Genomic DNA, 20,394 nt, shown 5'->3' with positions numbered 1-20,394 from the left:
ACCCCATTCCTGCTTTCTCGCCATACCCCTTGATCCCCCTAGTAGTAAGGACCTCATCTAACTCCTTTTTGAATATATTTAGTGAATTGGCCTCAACAACTTTCTGTGGTAGAGAATTCCACAGGTTCACCACTCTCTGGGTGAAGAAGTTCCTCCGCATCTCAGTCCTAAATGGCTTACCCCTTATCCTTAGACTGTGACCTCTGGTTCTGGACTTCCCCAACATTGGGAACATTCTTCCTGCATCTAACCTCGTCAGAATTTTAAATGTTTCTATGAGGTCCCCTCTCATTCTTCTGAACTCCAGTGAATACAAGCCCAGTTGATCCAGTCTTTCTTGATAGGTCAGTCCCGCCATCCCGGGAATCAGTCTGGTGAACCTTCGCTGCACTCCCTCAATAGCAAGAATGTCCTTCCTCAGGTTAGGAGACCAAAACTGTACACAATACTCCAGGTGTGGCCTCACCAATGCCCTGTACAACTGTAGCAACACCTCCCTGCCCCTGTACTCAAATCCCCTTGCTATGAAGGCCAACATGCCATTTGCTTTCTTAACCGCCTGCTGCACCTGCATGCCAACCTTCAATGACTGATGTACCACGACACCCAGGTCTCTTTGCACCTCCCCTTTTCCTAATCTGTCACCATTCAGATAATAGTCTGTCTCTCTGTTTTTACCACCAAAGTGGATAACCTCACATTTATCCACATTATACTTCATCTGCCATGCATTTGCCCACTCACCTAACCTATCCAAGTCGCTCTGCAGCCTCACAGCATCCTCCTCGCAGCTCACACTGCCACCCAACTTAGTGTCATCCGCAAATTTGGAGATACTACATTTAATCCCCTCATCTAAATCATTAATGTACAGTGTAAACAGCTGGGGCCCCAGCACAGAACCTTGCGGTACCCCACTAGTCACTGCCTGCCATTCTGAAAAGTACCCATTTACTCCTACTCTTTGCTTCCTGTCTGACAACCAGTTCTCAATCCATGTCAGCACACTACCCCCAATCCCATGTGCTCTAACTTTGCACATCAATCTCTTGTGTGGGACCTTGTCGAACGCCTTCTGAAAGTCCAAATATACCACATCAACTGGTTCTCCCTTGTCCACTCTACTGGAAACATCCTCAAAAAATTCCAGAAGATTTGTCAAGCATGATTTCCCTTTCACAAATCTATGCTGACTTGGACCTATCATGTCACCTCTTTCCAAATGCACTGCTATGACATCCTTAATAATTGATTCCATCATTTTACCCACTACCGATGTCAGGCTGACCGGTCTATAATTCCGTGTTTTCTCTCTCCCTCCTTTTTTAAAAAGTGGGGTTACATTGGCTGCCCTCCACTCTATAGGAACTGATCCAGAGTCAATGGAATGTTGGAAAATGACTGTCAATGCATCCACTATTTCCAAGGCCACCTCCTTAAGTACTCTGGGATGCAGTCCATCAGGCCCTGGGGATTTATCGGCCTTCAATCCCATCAATTTCCCCAACACAATTTCCCGGCTAATAAGGATTTCCCTCAGTTCCTCCTCCTTACTAGACCCCCCGACCCCTTTTATAACCGGAAGGTTGTTTGTGTCCTCCTTCGTGAATACTGAACCAAAGTACTTGTTCAATTGGTCCGCCATTTCTTTGTTCCCCGTTATGACTTCCCCTGATTCTTCCTGCATCTAACCTGTCCAGTCCAGTCATAATTTTATATGTTTCTATGAGATCCCCTCTCATTCTTCTAAATTCGAGTATAAGCCTAGCCGATCCAGTCTTTCTTCATATGTCAGTCCTGCCATTCCGGGAATTAGTCTGGTGAACCTTTGCTGCACTCCCTCAATAGCAAGCACGTTCTTCCTCAGATTAGGAGACCAAAACTGCACACACTATTCAAGGTGTGGTCTTACCAAGGCCCTGTACAACTGCTGTAAGACCTCCCTGCTTCTATACTCAAGTCCTCTCACAATGAGGGCCGCATGCCATTTGCTTTCTTCACAGCCTGCTGTACCTGCATGCCTACCTTCAGTGACTGATGCACAATGACACCCAGGTCTTATTGCATCTCCCCTTTTACTAATCTATTACCGTTCAGATAATAATTTGCCTTCCTGTTTCTGCTACCAAAGTGGATAACCTCACATTTATCCACATTATACTGCATCTGCCATGCATTTGCCCATTCACCTAACCTGTCCAAGTCACCCTGCAGCCTCTTAGCATCCTCCTCACAGCTCACACTCCACCCAGCTTAGTGTCATCTGCAAACTTGGAGATATTACATTCAATTCTTTCGTCCAAATCATTAATGCAATTGTAAATATCTGGGGTCCCAGCATTGTATCCTGCGGCACCCCAATAGTCACTGCCTGCCATTCTGAAAAGGACCCGTTTATTCCCACTCTTTGCTTCCTGTCTGCCAACCAGTTCTCTATCCACATCAATACATTACCCCCAATACCATGTGCCTTAATTTTGCACACTAATCTCTTGTGTGGGACATTGTCAAAAGCCTTTTGAAAGTCCAAATACACCCACTGGTTCTCCCTTATCCGCTCTACTATTACATCCTCAAAAAACTCTATTAGATTTGTCAAGCATGATTTCCCTTTCATAAATCCATGCTGACTTGGACCGATCCTGTCACTACTTTCCAAATGCACTGCTATTACATCTTTAATAATTGATTCCAGCATTTTCCCCATCACCGATGTCAGGCTAACCGGTCTATAATTCCGTGTTTTCTCTCTCCCTCCTTTTTTAAAAAGTGGGGTTACATTAGCTACCTTCCAATCCATAGGTACTACTCCAGAGTCCATGGAATTTTGGAAAATGATCACCAATGCATCTACTATTTCTAGGGCCACTTCCTTAAGTACTCTGGGATGCAGACGATCAGGCACTGGGGATTTATCGGCCTTCAGTCCCATCAGTTTCCTCAACACCATTTCCTGACCAATAAGGATTTCCCTCAGTTCCTCCTTCTCGCTAGACCCTCGGTCCCCTAGTATTTTCGGGAGGTTATTCGTGTCTTCCTTTGTGAAGACAGAACCAAAGTATTTGTTCAATTGGTCTGCCATTTCCTTGTTCCCCATTATGAATTCACCTGATTCTGACTGCAAGGGACCTACATTAGTCTTCACTAATCTTTTTCTCTTCACACATATGTATAGAAGCTTTGCAGTCAGTTTTTATGTTCCCTGCAAGCTTACTCTCATACTCTATTTTCCCCCTCCTAATTAAACCCTTAGTCCTCCTCTGCTGAATTCTACATTTCTCCCAGTCCTCAAATTTGCTGCTTTTTCTGGCCAATTTATATGCCTCTTCCTTGGATTTAACACTATCCCTAATTTCCTTTGTTAGCCACAGCTGAGGCACCTTTCCTGTTTTATTTTTACGCCAGACAGGGATGTACAATAGTTGCAATTCATCCATGTGATCTTTAAATGTCTGCCATTGCTTATCCACCGTCAACCCTTTAAGTATCATTCGCCAGTCTATCCTAGCCAAATCGCACCTCATACCATCGAAGTTTCCTTTAAGTTCAGGACTCTAGTCTCGGAATTAACTGTGTCGCTCTCCATCTTAATGAAGAATTCTACCATATTATGGTCACTCTTCCCCAAGAGGCCACGCTAATTAATCCTCTCTCGTTACACAAGACCCAGTCTAGGATGGCCTGCTCTCTGATTGGTTCCTCGACATATTGGTCTAGAAAACCATCCCTTATACACTCCAGGAAATCCTCCTCCACAGTATTCCTCCTCCACAGTATTGCTACCAGTTTGGTTAGCCCAATCAGTATGTAGGTTAAAATCACCCATGATAACTGCTGTACCCTTATTGCACACGTCCCTAATTTCCTGTTTGATGCCATCCCCAACCTCCCTACTACTGTTTGGTGGTCTGTACACAACTCCCACTAACGTTTTCTGCCCTTTGGTGTTTTGCAGCTCTACCCATATAGATTCCACATCATCCAAGCTAATGTCCTTCCTTACTACTGCGTTAACCTCCTCTTTAATCATTAACGCTACCCCACCTCCTTTTCCTCCTGATATTGAATGGCGGAGCAGGGTCGAGGGGCCAAAAGGCCGACTCCCGCTCCTTTTTATTATGTTCTTGTAAGACATGTTGATACACGAGAGAGAAAGTTAAAGGTCAGCCTAGCAACATGATGAAAATAATGCTGTAAGCTGGTGTGTTCAAGATTGACCAAGATTGCAGCAATAGAAAAGTTGCTGATGCTTGCCGAACAATCATCATCAGTGCAGATAAGCATGTACTGAAGTTTACTCAGAATTAAGCATGGGATTGCCATATAAGGCAATGTGTAATTAATGGGACCAATCAGGGGAAATAAGGGAAAATTCTCGCTTGCTAAGAAAAGATAGTGTATGAAGAGAAGCATTATTTTTCTTTCCTAAATACACCAAGGAGAATGCATGCCAATGTTTAATTGCGCTCTGTCTGCTGATAATATTTAGGCTTGTAAATTGCTTTCGGTGCTGAAGTAAAGAATAAATGATTGTAACCAGACGTACTGGCTGACTTTATTACTACTCAAGTGAACAATGCTAGTTATTTAGCAACATGCACACCCATGATGTGAAGAAAAAAATTAATTTACGTTTAAAAAAATCAGTAAGATCCATAACTCAACATTGAGTCATAAAGTTGAACGTTGGCATAATTCCAAACACTGGTTACAGTACCTGAGGAATTTAGAGGTGCTGTAAATGGTAAGTGTAATGTATGTACATAAGGTCTGTCCACCACAAGGGGGCACTACCATCGGAGGTCCTAGGCTCATAGGTACACTCGTGCTGGGCCCAGTATATAACCTGAACTTCACCTTTGTATCCTCACTTCTGGAAGCCATTAAAGACTGACCAGGTTACACCTAGTCACTGGCTCACAGTATGGAGTTAATTGTATCATTTCTTACACCACAACTGGCGACAAGGCAAATATGAAGCCACGCAAAAATATGGCGAGCACAGCACGATCAAGGTACTGTTGGAATTCTCGAGAGATTCAATGAGGGAGAGGATTGGGGAGATTTCACAGATCGTCTTGACCAGTATTTCGTGGCAAACGACCTAAACAAAGACGAGGATGCAGAGAAGCGCAGGGCAGTTCTTCTCACCGTCTGTGGTCCCACAATCTACGCACTTATCAAGAATCTGTTCTCACCCACTCTTCCTACAGAAAAGGATTACAAAGAACTGTGTGCTCTAGTTCGGGAACACCTTAAGCCCACGAAAGGAATCCTCATATACAGATATCGTTTCTATACGCACGTTCATCCAGAAGGCCAGGACATCGCGGCATTTGTTGCCGACCTGAGACGTCGTGCAGGGTCTTGAAATTTGGGCCTGCGCTGGAAGACATGCTGCGTGACTTTTTCGTGATCGGGGTCAACCACGAGGCGATCTTAAGTAAGCTGCTGGCTGCGGAGATGCCGGACCTCAGCAAGGTCATCACCATCACCCAGGCTTGCATGTCCACGCAGAAAAGCACGAAGCAGATATCGCGACAAAACTGGAATTCCACGGCAAGTGCTGTGAACAAAATTGTATCGACAGCCGGCAGAGCTGCACATGGCAGGGCCTACTCGACTGCATATGCGAGAATGGGAGCCGCTCAAAACCCACCATCGGGCGCAAATCCGAGCTCAACATGTTGGCGTTGCGGGGGCAATCACCGACCCCATCAGTGGCGCTTCAGGCAGTATGTATGCAGAGGATGTGCGAAGATGGGGCATCTTCAACGGACGTGTCCACAGCAGAGCAAGCGAGCTGCGATACACAACGTGGATTCAGCGTGGCTCTGGCGATGCAGTCCGAGGCATTTGAGAGCTCTGAGGAGGAAGTGTATAGCGTACATGCGTTCCGAACAAAGAGCCAACAAATAATGATGGAGGTAATTATAATGGCGTGCCGGTATCCATGGAATTAGACACGGGCGTGATCAATCGATACACAAAACCATGCCAAAAATTGCTGGTCACGGGAATGTGGGAAGGGAGGACCTTGAGACAATCACCATCACTAGGGGGGTAGTGCTGGACAGGCTAATGGATCTCAAGGTAGACAAATCCCCTGGTCCTGATGAAATGCATCCCAAGGTATTAAAAGAGATGGCGGAAGTTATAGCAGATGCATTTGTTATAATCTACCAAAATTCTCTGGAATCTGGGGAGGTACCATCAGATTGGAAAGCAGCTAATGTAACGCCTCTGTTTAAAAAAGGGGCAGACAAAAGGCAGGTAACTATAGGCCGGTTAGTTTAACATCTGTAGTGGGGAAAATGCTTGAAGCTATCATTAAGGAAGAAATAGTGGGACATCTAGATAGGAATAATACAATCAAGCAGACGCAGCATGGATTCATGAAGGGGAAATCATGTTTAACTAATTTACTGGAATTCTTTGAGGATATAACGAGCATGGTGGATAGAGGTGTACCGATGGATGTGGTGTATTTAGATTTCCAAAAGGCATTCGATAAGGTGCCACACAAAAGGTTACTGCAGAAGATAAAGGTACGCGGAGTCAGAGGAAATGTATTATAGCATGGATCGAGAATTGGCTGGCTAACAGAAAGCAGAGAGTCGGGATAAATGGGTCCTTTTCAGGATTGAAATTGGTGGTTAGTGGGTGCCACAGGGATCAGTGCTGGGACCACAACTGTTTACAATATACATAGGTGACCTGGAAGAGGGGACAGAGTGTAGTGTAACAAAATTTGCAGATGGCACAAAGATTAGTGGGAAAGCGGGTTGTGTAGAGGACACAGAGAGGCTGCAGAGATTTAGACAAAAAGCTGTCACAGGACAGAGAGTGGAGAGCACCAGTTCCAACTGTCACAGGATGGGAGAGTGGAGAGCACCAGTTCAAACTGTCACAGGACGGGAGAGTGAAGAGCACCAGTTCAAACTGTCACAGGACGGGAGAGTGGAGAGCACCAGTTCCAACTGTCACAGGATGGGAGAGTGGAGAGCACCAGTTCAAACTGTCATAGGAGCATCCAGTCGTGCCCCGGTAACTGCCCCGAAAGGAAGTGGAGTGTGGGAAATTGCACTCCGCTTCCATTGAGGGGTGGTAAGCCAATTCTGCGGCAGGAGCAGGACTTCCACGCTGGGGGCTAAAATTCCCTGCCCCAGAAGGTGTTACCGCTCCCAAGATGGGAGCCTGTGCGGGGAGGCAGAGGGAAGATGAGGGGAGACGGGGCAGGGGATGGAGGGGAGAGTGGTGGAGGTGGGGGGTGGAGACACCCAGGGCGGGGGACAGAAGGAGCCACATTGCAGCGAAGTTCTGGGGAGGCGAATTGTGTTGGGAGGGATGGGCCTGGGGGAGTGTTCAGAGTGGGGTGGACGGGTTGACTGCGCAGATGGCGCTTGGTGGATGTGGTGTGGTTGGTGTCGCGGGGGCATGGCTCCAGGGTGGCCGGGGCTGGGGGCTCGACATCCGGGGGTGTTCGGCATTTGGGAAGGATTCTGACGGGACGGGGCGGGTTGGGTGCGGGGGGAGTGTTCCCGGTGTTGGGTGGGTCCGGAGCCGGGGGGGGGGGGGGGGGGGGAGGGTGGGCTGTTTGGGGCAGGGATCGGGAGACTTCTTCACTCGGGGAGTTGTTGTCCTGTGGGGTACACTGCCGCGGAGAGTTGTTGATGCCAGTTCATTGGATGTGTTCGGGAGGGAGTTGGATGTGGTCCTTGCGGCTGTGGGGGGGGTCGGGGGGGTGTGGAGGGAGGTGCTGGGGTGGGTGATCAGCCATGATCTTGTTGAATGGCGGTGCAGGCTCGAAGGGCCAAATGGCCTACTCCTGCACCTATTTTCTATGTTTCTATATCGGTTAAGCGAATGGGCTAAGGTTTGGCAGATGAAATACAATGTCGGAAAATGTGAGGTCATCCACCTTGGGAAAAAAAACAGTAAAAGGGAATATTATTTGAATGGGGAGAAATTACAACATGCTGCGGTGCAGAGGGACCTGGGGGTCCTTGTGCATGAATCCCAAAAAGTTAGTTTGCAGGTGCAGCAGGTAATCAGGAAGGCGAATGGAATGTTGGCCTTCATTGCGAGAGGGATGGAGTACAAAAGCAGGGAGGTCCTGCTGCAACTGTATAGGGTATTGGTGAGGCCACACCTGGAGTACTGCATGCAGTTTTGGTCACCTTACTTAAGGAAGGATATACTAGCTTTGGAGGGGGTACAGAGACGATTCACTAGGCTGATTCCGGAGATGAGAGGGTTACCTTATGATGATAGATTGAGTAGACTGGGTTTTACTCGTTGGAGTTCAGAAGGATGAGGGGTGATCTTATAGAAACATTTAAAATCATGAAAGGGATAGACAAGATAGAGGCGGAGAGGTTGTTTCCAATGGTCGGGGAGACTAGAACTAGGGGGCACAGCCTCAAAATATGGGGGAGCCGAGTTGAGAAGGAATTTCTTCTCCCAGAGGGTTGTGAATCTGTGGAATTCTCTGCCCAGGGAAGCAGTTGAGGCTAGCTCATTGAATGTATTCAAATCACAGATAGATAGATTTTTAACCAATAAGGGAATTAAGGGTTATGGGGAGCGGGAGGGTAAGTGGAGCTGAGTCCACGGCCAGATCAGCCATGATCTTGTTGAGTGGCGGAGCAGGCTCGAGGGGCTCGATGGCCTACTCCTGTTCCTAATTCTTATGTTCTTATAATAATGAGCCAGAGGACTTTCGAAAAGCTGTGGGAGACCAAGGCAGAGAGATCCAAGCTGAGTCCGATAAATGTGAAGTTGCGTACCTACACCAAACAGCTCTTACCAGTGATCGGTAGTGCAGCAGTAAGAGTGTCGTACGAGGGAGCGGTTCATGATCTACCGTTATGGATTATCCCGGGCAACGGCCCATTTATTCGGCAGGAGTTGGCTCCAGAAAATAAAATAGAAATGGTACAATATCAAAGCTTTGTCATCAGCGGATGATGATTTGTGTGCTCAAGTGCTGAGCAAATTTCCCTCACTGTTTGAATCGGGAATTGGCAGCTTCAAGGGAGCCAAGGTGCAGATTCATCTTAGGTCCAGACGCAAGGTCCATCCATCACAAAGCCAGGGCGGTCCCGCACATTATTAGAGAAAAGGTCGAGCTCGAATTGGACTGACAGAATTTATTGAATGGGCCAATCCCATTGTCCAGTGTTGAAGAGCAACAGCACGATCAGGATTTGTGTTTCGAAACAAGATCAGTACCCGCTACCGAAATCTGATGACCTGTTTGCAACGCTAGCCAGGGGAAAATCGTTCACCAAATTGGATCTAACGTCGGCTTACATAACACAGGAACTGATTGAATCATCAAAGAAATTTACGTGCATCAACGCACACAAAGGACTGTTTATTTACAACAGGTGCCCTTTTGGCATTCGTTCGACGGCAACCATATTTCAGAGGAACATGGAGAGCCTATTGAAATCCATCCCCAGGACCGTGGTATTCCAAGACAACATCCTAGACACAGGTCATGACACCGCCGAGCACCTGCACTAATATGTCCTTACTATACAGTATGAATGCATACGAGCCCCATACTTGAGAAAAGATCACTCTGTGACCAGTTATCTTTATTACCAAAACCTCAAGAGGCAGACGGTGGGTGGAGTTTCCCCTTTTATATCTGAAAGTCCAGGTTAGGAGTGTCTCCCACAAATTCACCCCCTGTGGTCAATGTTCTCAAGGTGTACAACTTAGGTCAGTTTATATATGGGTTACAATGACAGTTGAATACATGACATCATCTCCCCCCAAAGTCTTATTGGGATCACAGGTTAAGTCTCTCTGGTGGTTTACGCTCCCTTGTAGAGCGTCTGAGTTGGGGCTCTGGTTGTTGGGCGCTGGCCTGAGTGTCTGCTGTTTGCGGTGCCTCAGGCCTGTCCGGACTGCCCACATTGACTGGGCTCTCCTCCACTTGGTTCCGGTGTTCGGTCACCTGTGGTGGAGTAAACTCTACGTCGTGTTCTTCCTCTGTTTCTTCCATGGGGTTGCTGAACCTCCTTTTCGTTTGATCCACGTGTTTGTTTAACTACCAAAACCCTATTCCCCTCTTTGGCAATCACAGTGACTGCAAGCCATTTGGGCCCTGCAGCATAATTAAGGATAAAAACAGGGTCCTTGACATCAATACATCGTGCCCTCGCATTCCTGGCATGGAAGTCACATTGTGACTGTCGCCTGCTCTCAACAATTTCTTTCATAATAGGGTGTATAAGGGATAATCTGGTTTTGAGCGTCCTTTTCATTAGCAGCTCTGTGGGTGGAACCCCTGTAAGCGTGTGTGGGGTCTGGATCTATTGGCCAAGCGGCTTTGTAGGGAACCCCCTTGGGTTCTGAGCATCCCCTGTTTGATTATCTGCACTGCTCGTTCCGCCTGGCCGTTTGAGGCCGGCTTGAACGGTGCCGTTCTGACGTGGTTGATTCCATTGCCTGCCATGAAGTCCTGGAATTCAGTGCTTGTGAAGCACAGGCCATTGTCGCTGACTAAGATGTCCAGTAGACCATGGGTGGCGAACATTGCCCGTAGACTTTCTACCGAGGCAGAGGAGGTGCTTGAATTTAAAATGGCACACTCAATCCATTTGCCATAGGCGTCTACTACAACCAAAAACATTTTTCCTGCGTAGTCCACATGGATCCGTGACCATGGCTTGGCGGGTCAGGACCAGGGGCTAAGGGGGGCTCTTCTCTGGGTGCGTTGCCCAGCTGGGCACACGTGTTGCACCTGCGAACACAAAGTTCCAGGTGTGCATCTATCCCTGGCCACCAAACGTGTGACCTGGCAATTGCCTTCATCATAACAATGCCCGGGTGCTCATTGTGAAGTTCTCTGATAAACACTTCTCTGCCCTTCTGGGGCATGACTACGCGGTTTCCCCACAGTAGGTAATCGGCCTGAATCGAGAGTTCATCCTTGCGCCTATGAAACGGTTTAAACTCCTCAGGGCATGCCCCGTACGTGGCTGCCCAGTCCCCATTCAGGACACATTTCTTAACTAAAGACAGTAGTGGGTCGTTATTTGTCCTGACTTTAATCTGACGGGCTGTCACAGGTGAGCCTTCGCTTTCGAAGCTTCAACAGCCATGACCATCTCAGCATCATGCTCAGCTGCCCCCTCAGTGGTGGCTAGTGGTAGCCTGCTGAGTGCATCGGCACAGTTTTCAGGGCCTGGTCTGTGCCGAATTGTGTAGTCATAGGCGGCTAACGCAAGTGCCCACCTCTGTATGCGGGCCGATGCATTCGCATTTATGGCCTTGTTGTTGGTCAAAAGGGACGTTAGGGCTTTATGATCTGTCTCCAGCTCAAATTTCCTGCCAAACAGGTACTGGTGCATTTTTTTTTTACTGCATATACACATGCTAGCGCTTCCTTTTCTACCATCCCATAGCCCCTTTCTGCCCGGGACAGACTTCTGGAGGCATAAGCTACCGGCTGTAACTGACCATTGGCATTCACGTGCTGCAACACACACCCGACCCCATAGGACGACACATCACATGTTAAAGCTAGTTTCTTACACAGATCATATAACTTTAACAGTTTATTAGAGCATAACAAATTGCGTGCTCTATCAAAAGCCATTTCCTGGCTGTCCCCCCAGACCCAATTTGGGAAGAAAGTTGCCAAAATAGTTCAGGAGCCCCAGGAACGAACGCAGCTCCGTCGTGTTACGGGATCTGGGTGCTCTCTGGATCGCTTCCGTTTTGGACGCCGTAGGTCTGATCCCATCTGCTGCTACCCTCCTCCCCAGGAATACTACCTCTGGAGCTAAGAAGACGCACTTCGCCTTTTTCAGTCGCAGCCCTACCCGGTCCAGTCTGCGTAGCACCTCCTCCAGGTTGTGGAGGTGTTCTTCAGTATCACGACCCGCGATGAGGATGTCGTCTTGAAAAGCCACCGTCCTTGGAATCCACTTGAGGAGGCTTTCCATATTTCGCTGAAAGATCGCGGAAGCCGAACGAATCCCAAACGGACATCTGTTATACTCAAACAATCCCTTGTGTGTCGTGATGGTGGTCAGCTTCTTCAACTCACTCGCCAGCTCCTGGGTCATGTAATCTGAGGTCAGGTCCAATTTTGAAAAAAGTTTGCCACTGGATAGCTTCGCAAAGAGGTCCTCTGCTCTCGGTAGCTCTTGGAGTGACACCCGATTGATGGTGGCCTTGTAATCGCCACGTATCCTGACCGACCCATCTGCCTTGAGCACCGGCACGATCGGGCTCGCCCAGTCACTGAATTCGACTGGCGAGATGATGCCTTCCCTCAGCAGGCTGTACAATTCGCATTTTATCTTTTCCCGCATCACATACGGCACCGCTCTGGCCTTGTGGTGTACTGGCCTGGCGTCTGGGTTTATGTGAATCACTACCTTGGTCCCCATGAAAGTGCCGAGGCCGGGTTGAAATAATGAGTCAAATTTGTCCAGGACCTGTGAGCATGATACTCACTCCACAGAAGAAACTGCACTGACATCACCCCATTTCCAGTTCATGACAGTAAGCCAACTCCTCCCCAGTAGTGCGGAACCATCCCCTGGGAGAATCCAGAGTGGAAATCTGTTCTCTGAATCTTTGTGGTCACGACTATCGTGGCGCTGCCTAGCACCGGAATAATCTCCTTTGTATATGTCCGTAGCAGTGCGTCAATCGGCAATAATTTTGGCCTCTTGGCCTTGGACACCCACAGCCTTTCATAGAAACATAGAAAATAGGTGCAGCAGTAGGCCATTCGGTCCTTCGAGCCTGCACCACTATTCAATTAGATCATGGCTGATCATTCCTTCAGAATCCCTTTCCTGCTTTCTCACCATACCCCTTGATCACTTTAGTCGTAAGGGTCATATCTAACTCACTCTTGAATATATCCAATGAACTGGCATCAACAACTCTCTGCGGCAGGGAATTCCACAGGTTAACAACTCTCTAAGTGAAGAAGTTTTTCCTCATCTCAGTCCTAAACGGCCTGCCCCTTATCCGAAGACCGTGTCCCCTGGTTCTGGACTTCCCCAACATCGGGAACATTCTTCCCGCATCTAGCCTGTCCAGTCCAGTCAGAATCTTATATGTTTCTATGAGATCCCCTCTCATCCTTCTAAACTCCAGTGTATAAAGGCCTAGTTGACCCAGTCTCTCCTCATATGTCAGTCCAGCCATCCCTGGAATCAGTCTGGTGAACCTTCGCTGCACTCCCTCAATAGCAAGGACATCCTTCCTCAGATTAGGAGACCAAAACTGAACACAATATTCCAGGTGGGGCCTCACCAAGGCACTGTACAACTGCAGTAAGACCTCTCTGCTCCTATACTCAAATCCCCTAGCTATGAAGGCCAACATGCCATTTGCCTTCTTCAGCGCCTGCTGTACCTGCATGCCAACTTTCAATGACTGATGAACCATGACACCCAGGTCTCGTTGCACCTCCCCTTTTCCTAATCTGCCGCCATTCAGATAATATTCTGCCTTTGTGTTTTTTTCCCCCAAAGTGGATAACCTCACATTTATCCACCCGATACTGCATCTGCCATGTATTTGCCCACTCACTAACCTGTCCAAGTCACCCTGCAGTCTCTCACAGTCCTCCTCACAGCTCACACCACCACCCAGTTAGTGTCATCTGCAAACTTGGAGATATTACACTCAATTCCTTTATCTAAATCATTCATGTATATTGTAAATAGCTGGGGCCCCAGCCCTGAGCCCTGCGGCACCCCACTAGTCACTGCCTGCCATTCTGAAAAGAACCCGTTTATCCCGACTCTCTGCTTCCTGTCTGCCAACCAGTTCTCTATCCACGTCAGTACATTACCCCCAATACCATGTGCTTTGATTTTGCACACCAATCTCTTGTGTGGGACCTTGTCAAAAGCTTTTTGAAAGTCCAAATACATCACATCCACTGGTTCTCCCTTGTCCACTCTACTCGTTACATCCTCAAAAAATTCTCGAAGATTTGTCAAGCATGATTTCCCTTTCATAAATCCATGCTGACTTGGACCGATCCTGTCACTGCTTTCCAAATGCAGTGCGATTTCATCTTTAATAATTGATTCCAACATTTTCCCCACTACTGATGTCAGGCTAACACCGCTCTATAATTACCCATTTTCTCTCTCCCTCCTTTTTAAAAAAAATGCTGTTACATTAGCTACCCTCCAGTCCATAGGAACTGATCCAAACAGACTGTTGAAAAATGATTACCAATGCATCCACTATTTCTATGGCCACTTCCTCAAGTACTCTGGGATGCAGACTATCAGGCCCCGGAGATTTATCGGCCTTCAATCCCATCAATTTTCCTAACACAATTTCCCGCCTAATAAGTTCCTCCTTCTCATTAGACCCTCGGTCCCCTCGTACTTCCAGAAGGTTATTTGTGTCTTCCTTCGTGAAGACAGAACCAAAGTATTTGTTCAACTGGTCTGCCATTTCTTTGTTCCCCATTACAAATTTACTTGAATCCGATTGCAAGGGACCTACGTTTGTCTTCACGAATCTTTTTCTCTTCACAAATCTATAGAAGCTTTTGCAGTCAGTTTTTATGTTCCCGGCAAGCTTCCTCTCATACTCTATTATCCCCCTCCTAATTAAACCCTTTGTCCTCCTCTGCTGAATTCTAAATTTCTCCCAGTCCTCAGGTTTGCTGCTTTTTCTGGCCAATTTATATGCCTCTTTCTTGGATTTAACACTATCCTTAATTTCCCTCGTTAGCCATGGTTGAGCCACCTTCCCCATTTTATTTTTACTCCAGACAGGGATATACAATTGTCGAAGTTCATCCATGTGATCTTTAAATGTCTGCCATTGCTTATCCACCGTCAATCCTTTAAGTATCATTTGCCAATCTATTCTACCCAATTCACACCTCATACCATCGAAGTTACCTTTCCTTAAGCCCAGGACCGTAGTCTCTGAATTGACTGTGTCACTCTCCATCTTAATAAAAAATTCCACCACGTTATGGTCACTCTTCCTCAAGGGGCCTCGCACAACAAGATTTCTAATTCGTCCTTTCTCATTACACATCACCCAGCCCAGGATGGCCAGCCCTCTAGTTGGATCCTCGACATATTGGTCCCTAATACACTCCAGGAAATCCTCCTCCACCGTATTGCTACCAGTTTGGTTAGCCCAATCTATATGTAGATTAAAGTCGCCCATGATAACTGCTGTACCTTTATTGCTCGCGTCCCTAATTTCTTGTTTGATGCTGTCCCCAACCTCACTGTTTGGTGGTCTGTACACAACTACCACTAGCGTTTTCTGCCCTTTGGTATTCTGCAGCTCCACCCATACAGATTCCACATCATCCAAGCTAATGTCCTTCCTGACTATTGCGTTAATTTCCTTTTTAACCAGCTCACCTCCTTTTCCTTTCTGTCTATCCTTCCTGAATGTTGAATACCCCTGGATGTTCCCAGCCTTGGTCACCCTGGAGCCATGTGTCCGTGATGCCAATTATATCATATTCACTAATTGCTGCCTGCACAGTTAATTCGTCCACCTTATTACGAATACTCCTCGCATTGAGGCACAGAGCCTTAAGGCTTGTCTTTTTAACACACTTTGCCCTTTTGGAATTTTGCTGTAATGTGGCCCTTTTTGATATTTGCCTTGGGTTTCTCTGCCCTCCACTTTTACTTTTCTTCTTTCCATCTTTTGCTTCTGCCCCCATTCTACTTCCCTCTGTCTCCCTGCATAGGTTCCCATCCCCCTGCCATATTAATTTAACTCCTCCCCAACAGCTCTAGCAAACACTCCCCTTAGGACATTGGTTCCGGTCCTGCCCAGGTGCAGACAGTCCGATTTGTACTGGTCCCACCTCCCCCAGAACCAGTTCCAATGTCGCAGGAATTTGAATCCCTCGCTTTTGCACCACTACTCAAGCCACGTATTCATCTGAGCTATCCTGCGATTCCTACTCTGACTAGCACGTGGCACTGGTAGCAATCCGGAGACTACTACTTTTGAGGTCCTACTTTATAATTTAACTCCTAGCTCCCTAAATTCATCTAGGAGGACTTCATCCCGTTTTTTACCTAAATCGTTGGTACCAATATGCACCACGACAACTGGCTGTTCACCCTCCTGTTCCAAAATGTCCTGCAACCGCTCCGAGACATCCTTGCACCAGAGAGGCAACATACCATCCTGGAGTCTCGATTGTGGCCGCAGAAACGTCGATCTATTCCCCTTACAATAGAATCCCCTACCACTATAGCTCTCCCACTCTTTTTCCTGCCCTCCTGTGCAGCAGAGCCACCCACGGTGCCATAGACTTGGCTGCTGCTGCCTTCCCCGATGAGTCATCCCGCACAACAGTACCCAAAACGGTGTATCTGTTTTGGAAGGGGATGACCGCAGGGGACCTCTGCACTACCTTCCTTCCACCGCTCTTCCTATTGGTCATCTATTCCCTATCTGTCTGTGTAACCTTTACCTGTGGTCTGACCAACTCACTAAACGTGCTATTCACGATACACTCAGCATCACGGATGCTCCAGAGTGAATCCACCCGCAGCTCCAGAGCCACAATGCAGTCTGTCAGGAGCTGCAGCAGGACACACTTCTGGCACATGTAGTCGTCAGGGTCACTGGAAGCGTCCCTGAGTTCCCACATAGCACAGGAGGAGCATAACACGTGTCCGAGCTCTCCTGCCATGACTTAACCCCTAGATTAACTTAATTTGGCAACAACAATGATAAAGGTTACGACTGATAAAGAAAAGAAAAACTACTCACCAATCACTTACTCCCTTGGCTGTGACATCACCTTTCGATTTCTTTCTACTTCTTTATTTACCTTCTCCCCCTGCAGTTGTACCGGCCGGCCTCTCCGACGCTGCTCCTCGACTCCCCGGACGCATGCTGAGCCTTTTATCGGCTTCACAAACTGCCGTCCGAACTCCCGCCTCTCCGACGCTGCTCTGCGACTCCCCGGACTCGCACTGGGCCTTTTTAGGCCTCACGAACTGCCGCCCAAACTCCCGTCTCTCCTCCCTGCTTACCTTAATGACTGGATGTCAAATTAAATTGAGCTGCTAAAATTAGATCATTTTTTATATTATTGTAATATAATTTATCTTCTGAGCAACACAATGAGATAATCTCCAAGAAACAGCATGACACTCACACCTCTGTCCAAATGAAAACTCTAGGAAAATCCATCTTTTGACGATTACTGCAACAATGAATTGAGTTCCGAAACACATTGTCAATCAATCACTTTAGCTAGACACCTCTAAGAAACGAAATTAATTATCGAGAGCCACCTATGCTATACATACAAATACACAGAAATTACAAAATGGACATCGACTATTTGGCCTAAGCAGTCCATGTTGCCGTTTTCCGTCCATGCGAGAAAATAAATGGTTCTAATCACATTTACCCACCCTGTTCCCATATCCTTTCATCCACCTATCCAATCTAATCTTGAATATTGACATAGTTTCTGCCTTAATTACTAATTCTGTACCACAGCCTCACAACTCTGTAAAGAAGTTTCAGTTGCTCTCTTTTCTAAAGCTCTTGCGTTTAATCTTGCATCTATGGCCTCTCATTCTAGATCCCTCAATTACTGAAAACACTTTTTATCCAACTATCCTGTTGCATTCTTCCATAATTTTAAACACTTTATCGCCCCATAATCTGCATTGTTCTAATGAAAAAATAATTCAATGTTTCATGATTTTGTATTTCCTCCTACCGGGCAGCATCTTCGTGAATCTGCATTGTGCCCTCTCTAAAGCAGTAGCGTTCCTTTAGTATGGAGCCCAATACTGAACACAGTACTCTACAGTACTGCACAGTTCTTTGCAGCTTCCTTTGATCTTCTAAAGAATTAACTACACCTCTAATTTTGGTACCACTTGCAAATGTTATCACTCACTCTCGAACTTTATCCTAATCCTTGATATACATAGTGAATAGAAATGGCCCCAGAACTGAACTCTGTGGGACATAAGAAATAGGAGCAGGAGTAGACCATACTTCCATAATTTCATGGCTGATCTGATCATGGACTCAGCTCACTTCCCCACCCGCTCCCCATCACCTCATCGTTCAAGAAACTGTCTATTTCTGTCTTAAATTTATTCAATGTCCCAGCTTCCACAGCTCTCTGAGGCAGCGAATTCCACAGATTTACAACCCTCTGAAGAAATTTCTCCTCATCTCTGTTTTCAATGGGCGACCCCTTATTATAAGATCATGTCCTCTAGTTCTAGTCTCCCCCATCAGTGGAAACATTCTCTCTGCAGCCACCTTGTCAAGCCCCCTCATAATCTTATACATTTCGATAAGATCACCTCTCATTCTTCTGAATTCCAATGAGTAGAGGCCCAACCTACTCAACCTTTCCTCATAAGTCAACTCCCTAATCCCCAGAATCAACCTAGTGAACCTTCTCTGAACTGCCTCCAAAGCAAGTATATCCTTTTGTAAATATGGAAACCAAAACTGCACGCAGTATTCCAGGTGTGGCCTCACCAGTACCTTATATAGCTGCAGCAAGACTTCCCTGCTTTTATACTCCATCCCCTTTGCAATAAAGGCCAAGATACATTGGTCTTGCTGATCACTTGCTGTACCTGCACACTATCCTTTTGTGTTTCATGCACAAGTACCCCCAGGTCCCGCTGTACTGCGGCACTTCGCAATCTTTCGGCACTTAAATAACAACTTACTCTGATTTTTTCTGCCAAAGTGCATGACCTCACATTTTCCGACATTATACTCAATTTGCCAAATTTTTGCCCACTCACTTAGCCTATGTCCTTTTGCTAGCATTCTTAAAATCTGCCCTTAACTCCCACACTCCATTTCCTCACTTCTAATTCATTTTTAATCCAGTTTGTTAACCTCCCCTTAATTCCATACCACTTAATCATCGAGTAATCGGACATGTGATACCTTGCCAGAGAGTTTCCGAATGTCCACGTACATTACGTTTACTGCATTTCCTCGACACTCTAGTACAGTACTGACCAAGTGCGGCACTGTCAGAGGTGCCATCTTTCAGATGAAATGTTAAACTGAAGCCCTGTCTGTTCTTTCAGGTGGACATAAAAGATCCCATGGCACTATTTCAAAGAAGAGCAGTGAAGTTATCCCTGGTGTCCCAGCTAATATTTATCCCTCAATCAACATCTAAAAATCAGATTATCTGGTCATTATCACATTGCTATTTGTGGGAGTTGCTGTGTGGAAATTGGCTGTCGTGTTTCCAACTTTACAACAGTGACTGCACTTCAAAGTACTTAATTGGCTGTAAAGCGCTTTGGGATGTCCGGTGGTGGTGAAAGACACTATATAAATGTAAGTATTTTTTTTGCATCAACAAAGTCTGTTATCTCCTCAAATAATTATTTGAGGCTTGTCAAGTACAATTGTATTTTGTGAAAATCCATGCTGGCTACTTCTATGTTCTCTTTATATAAATACATGGTAATTTAAACCTTAATTAAAAACTCTAAATTTTCAGAGATGTTAAGCCAACTGACCTATAATTACCCAGATTAGTCTGTCTCCTTTTTAAGAAAAAGGTGCTACAATGGCCACTTCTCTATACCTCTGGCACATATCCATACTCAATAGAGCCCTGCAATATATCTTCAAGGGTCGCGACAATTGTGTTCCTTAGCTAAAGTTTTCCTTTTATCCATCATCTCACTTTGATCTCAATTACTTCAGGATTCACCTCCTCTCCAATATCGTTCTCTTTAGGTAAATACTAATGCATAATCCTCATTGTTCTAATGAAAGAAAAATTCAATTTTTCATGATATTGTATTTCCTCATACCAGGCAGCATCTTAGTGAATCTGCATTGTACCCTCTCTGAAGCAATATCGTTCCTTTAGTATGGAGCCCAATACTGAACACTGTACTCTACTCCACAGTACTGCATTTTTTGATCACAATCTACAAATTGACAAGCCCATCCCGCTCAGAGGTCCTACCTCAGTTTTAACAATTCTTTTTTTATTTTTTCCTCATAGTCTGTCTTAGCTTTCCTTATCCTGCTATTAGCCTCTTATTTTCCCATATTCTCCTTTAGCTTTTTATAATTATTATTGGGCCAGAATTTGCAGTGGGTAATAACAGCAAACAAACAGCATTCTCTGTTATTACCTCTTTGAAACTGACCGCAACTTCAGGATGTAGTGCATGTGCATCTTAACGCACAAATCCTGAAATTGCGGTCAGTTATTGACTGCTCCGACACTGGCTGCGCTGTGCACCCCTACCCCCCAAATCAGTGTAATCTGTAAAATCAGGGTAACTGACAAACTTCAGCTTTTACACGGTAATATCATTGTTAAATATCTCATTAAAAGTTAGACGCTTTTGGATTAAGCGT

At 46.2% G+C, this 20,394-nt stretch overlaps 1 protein-coding gene across 5 annotated transcripts in view; it reads right to left on the bottom strand.

The window, feature by feature from the left end:
- ipo11 (importin 11) overlaps positions 1 to 20,394 on the bottom strand; it is a 928,775-nt gene that overhangs the window by 138,909 nt on the left and 769,472 nt on the right. The gene's annotated exons all lie outside the window — the stretch shown is intronic.

Source organism: Pristiophorus japonicus, chromosome 2 (assembly GCF_044704955.1).
Source record: "Pristiophorus japonicus isolate sPriJap1 chromosome 2, sPriJap1.hap1, whole genome shotgun sequence".
In the NCBI taxonomy this organism is placed as follows: Eukaryota; Metazoa; Chordata; class Chondrichthyes; family Pristiophoridae; genus Pristiophorus; species Pristiophorus japonicus.
This window is presented reverse-complemented; position numbering and strand designations above follow the sequence as displayed.